Here is a 6,626-nt window from a genome sequence, read left to right as displayed (position 1 = left end):
GTGCAGTAAATTTTACTTTTACTTTTTCCCCTTTCAAGCTCATTTTGGGAGATAACATAAACAAAGACAATCTTTGGTCTAATGTTAGATTGAACTGAAATGGAAAAGTTGGGCTCTAACGATTAGGGCCTTGTAAAATCTCCATTCCAGGCTGCGTTTACATCTAGGTTAGGCCAACTGTCGGCTCGTTATCTAAGTAAGATGTAGACTTGATTTCAGGAAAGGGACTAACTTCGCTATAGACTTTAACTACTTAGGGCTTTCTTAGGCCATGACATGGCAAGTACAACTTGGTGCAAGCACATTTATGAGATAGTACTGCAAGAATGTGTATGTTTGTTCTTGACTTTAAAAGAGATACCGGTAGTCATTCTGTAAATCAATGATTACTAGTAACTGAGTGGGGAGGGGGTGCCTAGTCACTGCCTACATGAAAGGCGCCTTAAGTTTTTTTGGAAAACTTAGAATATGATTGACACTATAACGAAGACCAATTATCAATGGAGTAGATCTTTGATATTTTAATGAGGTCTAAACCTTTTTATTTTTGTTTCAGGAAGATGTTTTTCTTCAGTAAAATAAATGAAGGCAAATTCCCTGATAACTGAGACAAATTCAGAGAGAGGAAGGAGAACTACTGAGCTGCTGAATTTCTGACAGGTAGGCTGTAAGAATAAGTTGTTGTTTGTATGCCTAGGTACTTCAAGGATGGCATTTGTTCATTCACATTTTTCCATCAATACTTTCATGTAATTGATTAATATGCACTCCACTTTTACCACAATGTACATGCAAGACCTTTTTAATGTTTAACAGAAATAGGTTTCAATGTGCTTCCTTTCATTCTTTTCTCTTTTCATTCAACAGACATACTTGCAAGGACTATGAAGTTCTACTTAGCCTCTTCAATGAACCAGACTCCATCTGCTGTAACTGTGACTGCATGGGGATCAAAACCTGTGTATTATAATCCTCATAACATGAAGCTATGGTAACAAACAAGCAACCATTGATAAAAAGCCTGATATGTCCTTGTTGTGTGTGTGAACCACAAAGCAACCATCACTCATAAGGATGTTTTTATGTACATCAGATGTTCATTGTTTCACTGGAAAAATTGTGATTTTGAATCATTTAAGAAATTATGTTTTATAATGCGTTTTATAATATAGTGCAAGTCATGATATAACAGATTCCCTGCAAAAGAAACACGGCTCAAAAGTAGACTAAGCTTTGTTTTAAAAAAATAGGAGAAATTAGTGTAACAAATACATAACATTTAATTCTAATAGTTTCAAGTAGCAGATTATGAGGCTATTGGAGCTTAATATTTGACCTTCAATTTTATAATCGTATTCATCGTGAATTACAATCTTTTCTGTTTTAAGAAAATTAAATAAATTGAACATAATTGTTGATATGTTATATACAATACTCCTTTCATATCTTTTGATTTTAAGTGTGCATACTGTTGGGTTCATTGAATTATACATGGAAAAAGTCTTAAAATTGAACAGTGAGAGAACAGAGAGCAAGCGAGAGAGAGAGATAGAGTAAAAGAGAAAGGGAACCAAATGAGAAAGAACAATTTAATGGTGAGAGAAATAAACAATGATGTGAGATAGTGTGTGTGTGAGAGAGAGAGAGATGGAGTAAAAGAGAAAGGGAACCAAATGAGAAAGAACAATTTAATGGTGAGAGAAATAAACAATGATGTGAGATAGTGTGTGTGTGTGTGAGAGAGAGAGAGATGGAGATAGGAAGAAAGAGTTGGGGGGGGGGTACAATGCCCCCTTTTTCAAATGCCCCTTTTTATATAGGAAAGTTCCCTTTTAACTGTGCAAGAAGTGCCCCTTTTTCCATAGGTAAAGTGCCCCTTCCCCTTTTCACCTCTGATAAGTGCTCCTTTAATTTTGACACGGGCCCCTTTTCCTTCGACAAGTTTCCATTTCCTTTGCAATAAGTGCCCCTTTTCACTTTTCAGAAGTGCCCCTTCACCTCTGATAATTGCCCTATTTAAATCTGAGAGGTGCCCCTATTAACAAAATTATCGGTGCCCCTTTTCTTTCAACAAATGCACATTTCCTTTATTATAAGTGCCTCTTTTTCATTCTCATAAGTGCCCCTTTTAAAATATGTTCAATGCCCCTTTTCAGGTGCGATATGTGACCCTTTTCACCTCTGATAATTTCCCTTTTAACAATGATACAATTCCAGCAAGTGCCCTTTTTCTTGGTGCTGCCCCCCGCTTTGGAAGTCGCTCCGCCGTCCCTGGACGTCATATTGCTCAAGTTGTCGAGGTGATGCATCCTCTCCACACAGCGCGCATCCATTGTCTTAGCCCATTGTCTTAGTGCATTGTGACGTCATATTGCTCAAGTTGTCGAGGTGATGCATCCTCTCCACACTGCACGCATCCATTGTCTTAGTGCATTGTGACGTCGCAGCTTCGGTACTGAGCATGTGCAGAAACCGTAACCATGGTGAATAATCCATGGACTAAGTTAGGCCAGGTTTAAACCATGGATCAGTTAGGCCACCTTTCGAGAAATGAAAATGACTTAGGTCAGCGGCCTAAGTTAAGCCTGGCCTAACTAAACCACGGTTTAACTTAGGCCAAGTTTAACTTAGGCCGCTTTCGAGAATACCACCCATTCACTTCATCTGTCAATAATTATAGGCCAACATCATAATGCCACAATCATTTCAGGAGAAGAGGTAAGAAAATATTATTTCAACTTTATGGGCCGCAGTGAAGGCCTATATGGTATATTGTATAGTGTATATTGTACATATTATGTAGTAAGTTGTAGGCCTATCTAGTATCACGAATCTTTGTATATTGCATAAATTATTAGGTATTGCATTGTTGTTGTTGTTGTTAACTTGTTGCATAGGCTATCCGATAACTAAAAGTGTTCCAAAAAGCTTTCAACCGACGACGTTTTCTTTTTCTCCTTCTGGTCAGTTTACGACAGAGAGGCCCAAGGGTTCTCATGGTCGCTCAGAAAGCTTCGTCCCGTAGATGTCCTTGGCGTGGTCAGACAGGTTGCATCCCGGATCAACGGCGACGTCGCCCACCGCAACGACGTCTCCTACGAAGACGAAGACGATGGCGATGTCGATGGAAGCGAGAATGACGTAGAAGATTGGTTAGGCGACGATGAAGAATACGGAGATATTCTTTACAATGTCGATGGTGTCGATGGTGATGTGTCCGATGGCAAAGTCATTGACGGCGAATTGTAAAGAATGGGCGAAAATTTGAGGGATAGCGCGATCAGTGGAGCTTGAGACCGCGCTGTGTGTGAGATCGATGCGTGGGATATAAGAATACAAATCAAAGAACGGACTGATTCTGGACTAGCCGCTGTGCTGCCCTCGGCGGCCGCTTCAGGTTCTCGAAAGTGGATAGGATGAGATCCCGATCTGCCTTCCTAACAAACTTTTGCGATGATCGGAGTAGGGGATGTGCGGGGGACTGTGGCAGAGGCATCACTGTTCTCAGGGGTTGCGACGGAGAAGCCTGCGGGCGTTAATTAACGAGCTGTATCCCCTTGGCCTTCTCCTGATCCACGCCAAGTAGAATGAACACATCCAGTAGTGTTTTGTACAGGGCTCAAATTATTTTTTTGTCCACGGGGGCTCTTCCCCCCCCCCCCAAAAAAAAGAGCGCCCGTGAGCCTTCTCACGGGGGCTCTTTTAGTACTGACGGGGGCTATTTTTTATACAAATATCCATTGAATTGGTACCTATGATACTCCTCAATTATTTGCTATTTCATCATTATCATTTCAATCAGCATTTTCCCTCTTACAAATTTACAAGCTACATAGCTGTTACTGGCCTGTGTATACAATATATACGCATACAACACTGATCTTTATGTCTTTAAACGTGACATATCTTCTTCTCCCCTTGCAAACGAGAAAGAAAACAAGGTCATTAAAAGGGATTAAGCGACAAATAATGATTGTGATTCAAATTGATGCGAATATTTGTTTGAATAAGCACTGCTATTCACCCGAATCTTCTTTGTAAAAAACAACTTTTACAAATCTCAGCCATGCTTACTGAGTTGAGACGTTCCATTCAATTTAAAATACCCATTACATAATACAATTCTCCTAATCTGAAAGTGATCTTACAGCACAGTGGCAGAATTGCATGGCTGAGATTTGTAAAAGTCGTTTTTACAAAGAAGATTCTGGTGAAAAGCATTGCTTATTCAAAAAAATCCTTGCATCAATTTGAATCACAATGATTATTTGTCGCATGGTCCTTTTATTAAATAACCTTGTTTTCTGTTTTGTTTGCAGAGGGAGAAGAAGCTATGTCACGTTAAGAAATCATAAAGATCAGTTGTATTATGCGTATATACATTATGATACCTGAACAAATGTTGATTATCAGAATGTCATTTTGGAATACCTCTATACAAATACCACATTGTCTTTAGCCCGTATCAGTATTAGTTTGATCCAATACAAAGCTATTATTCTTTATTTAATTCAGTATAATGCTTTTCCTCAAAAATAGTTTTGCTATTTTTTTAGGGTTGAGACGCTAAGAAATGGTTTCAAATGTACATTACACGAACCCTGAACCATTGCAAAATGATGGTGGTTCTCTCTCTCTCTCTCTTTATTTTAATCATGCATTATCAACTACATATAAAGCAGCAACCAAAAACTTAGGGTTATCTGAGATAGGTGAAAGTAAGAGTTAAAAAGAAAGTCATGCTAAAACGGTGCTTCACTTCCCCCGCCCCCTGAAAAAATTAAATAGATTAGTAGTCCTCCTCTCCAGCATCCCCCTCCCCCCCCCGCTTTAATATCACATTTTCACGTGGCAGCCCAAGGGGGGCGGGGGTGGGGTGGGAGGAGTGGGTTAAACCCCCTACCCCCCCCCGTAGATCTGCCCATGTTACCATATCATTCCACGACATTTTGGTCTTCCTCTTCTCCTCAAAAGGGACTTTTAGATTTGCGTGGACGTGTTACGTCCTTTTAAGGCACTGGCAGTCACATGTGACGTCCTTTTAAGCACTGGCAGTGCCTTAAAAGGAGGTCACACGTTGCAGTCCACGTTCTCATCGTGCAAATCTAAAAGTCCCTAATATTGATTTACTGGTCGAGGTTCATTATTTGCTGCCAACGAAAAAATTCTCCAGGCCATGACCATGTTTCTGCCATTGCGCGATCGCCTCCAGCTCCAGCAGACATGGCGCGGCAGCCGCGTGCACACGCACCGCTACTAATGGCGCAGTAGGCCTATAACCACTGCTGACGGCGGCACTGCACTGCGAGCTGAATCGGTAATAATAGGCCTACTCATAAAACGAGAAATCTTGCACTCTAATCTTAGTTCCATTTCATTGGTTTAGGTTTGAAAATTGAAACTCAATATTGTGTTTAAGTTATAACAGAAAAGATAATCTTTATTTTATTATTCCACCGGGGCGATTTTTAATTTTGCAATCGCTCCCGTGAGCAACCTGACGGGGGCGATTATGTAGCTCACGGGGGCGAATCGCCCACCGCCCCCGTGTATTTTGAGCGCTGCTAGCTGCCCACTGACCATGCTATATGCAAATGGTCAGTTACAAGACAAGTAATGGTTTGGTGCTATAATTAGTGAAATAAACTAACTGATTACGATGGAGACTATGCAGGGGAACCACTCCTAAAGAAATTTGAGAACATAATGGGACAAAAAAATGGGAAAACTTTTTGTAAACATTCAAAACTTGCTATTTTTTAGTCAATTTTGACCTTGACCTTGACTTAATGCAAAAGCCCTGAGTTCTGGCGTAATAAAAAGTATTACCAATTGAATTGGCATCCCAAAGTTAGTGGGAAATGACACCTTAAACGTTTTGCTGGACTATTTGGTTCAAGAGTTAAGCGTGTTTGTACAATTATTAGACCATGCTGCGGACTGGCGCTATTTCTTATTTGACCTCTCAGGGTCATCAGAGGTCAAATCGAAATGTGAAATAAACCAACTGAAAGGGATTAAGGAGGGGAACTATGCAGGGGAACCACTCCTAAAGAAATTTGAGAACATAAGGGGACAAAAAAATGGGAAAACATTTTGTAACTATTCAAAACTTGCTATGTTTTAATCAATTTTGACCTTGACCTTGACCTAAATGCAAAACCCTAAGTTCAAGCGATCTCAAAAGTGTTACCAAATGAATTGGCATCCCCAAGTTAGTTGGAAATGACACCTTAAACGTTTTTTCTGGACTATTTGGTTCAAAAGTTAAGTGTGTTTGTACATTAGACCATGAGGAATAGCGGCCATTTTGGATTTGACCTCTCAGGGTCATCAGAGGTCAAATCTGACTTCCCTCCACATCTGAAAATAAATCTTATGGTCTAAACTAATTATGCTAGAAGTTTCATGCTTTTCTCAAAAAGTGCACAATTTTCATTATATTGGGAGCTTATCCGCTGTACTAGATTGCTACTTTTGCGCTTCGCGCTTAACATTTAGCTCGTTGCTTTTTAACGCTGCGTCTTTGCATTTGGCGCACTGCATTTCTATGATGCTGTTGATTGAACACATTGAATAAATTCATCAATTCCTGATGAAGCCGTATGAGCGAGAATTAAATTTAT

General features: G+C 39.9%; 1 long non-coding RNA gene across 1 annotated transcript; it reads left to right on the top strand.

Moving 5' to 3' along the window:
* The first annotated feature begins 559 nt into the window (after positions 1-559).
* LOC115924057 lies at positions 560-1,101 on the top strand. Its single transcript, XR_004064148.1, has 2 exons — positions 560-660; positions 868-1,101. It is a non-coding gene; the product is annotated as an uncharacterized LOC115924057 (long non-coding RNA).
* The last annotated feature ends 5,525 nt before the right edge of the window (positions 1,102-6,626 follow it).

Source organism: Strongylocentrotus purpuratus, unplaced genomic scaffold, assembly GCF_000002235.5.
Source record: "Strongylocentrotus purpuratus isolate Spur 01 unplaced genomic scaffold, Spur_5.0 spur5_scaffold_15, whole genome shotgun sequence".
NCBI classification, from domain to species: domain Eukaryota; kingdom Metazoa; phylum Echinodermata; class Echinoidea; order Camarodonta; family Strongylocentrotidae; genus Strongylocentrotus; species Strongylocentrotus purpuratus.
The sequence above is the reverse complement of the archived record's forward strand: the minus strand, read 5'-3'. Positions and strand labels throughout refer to the sequence as shown.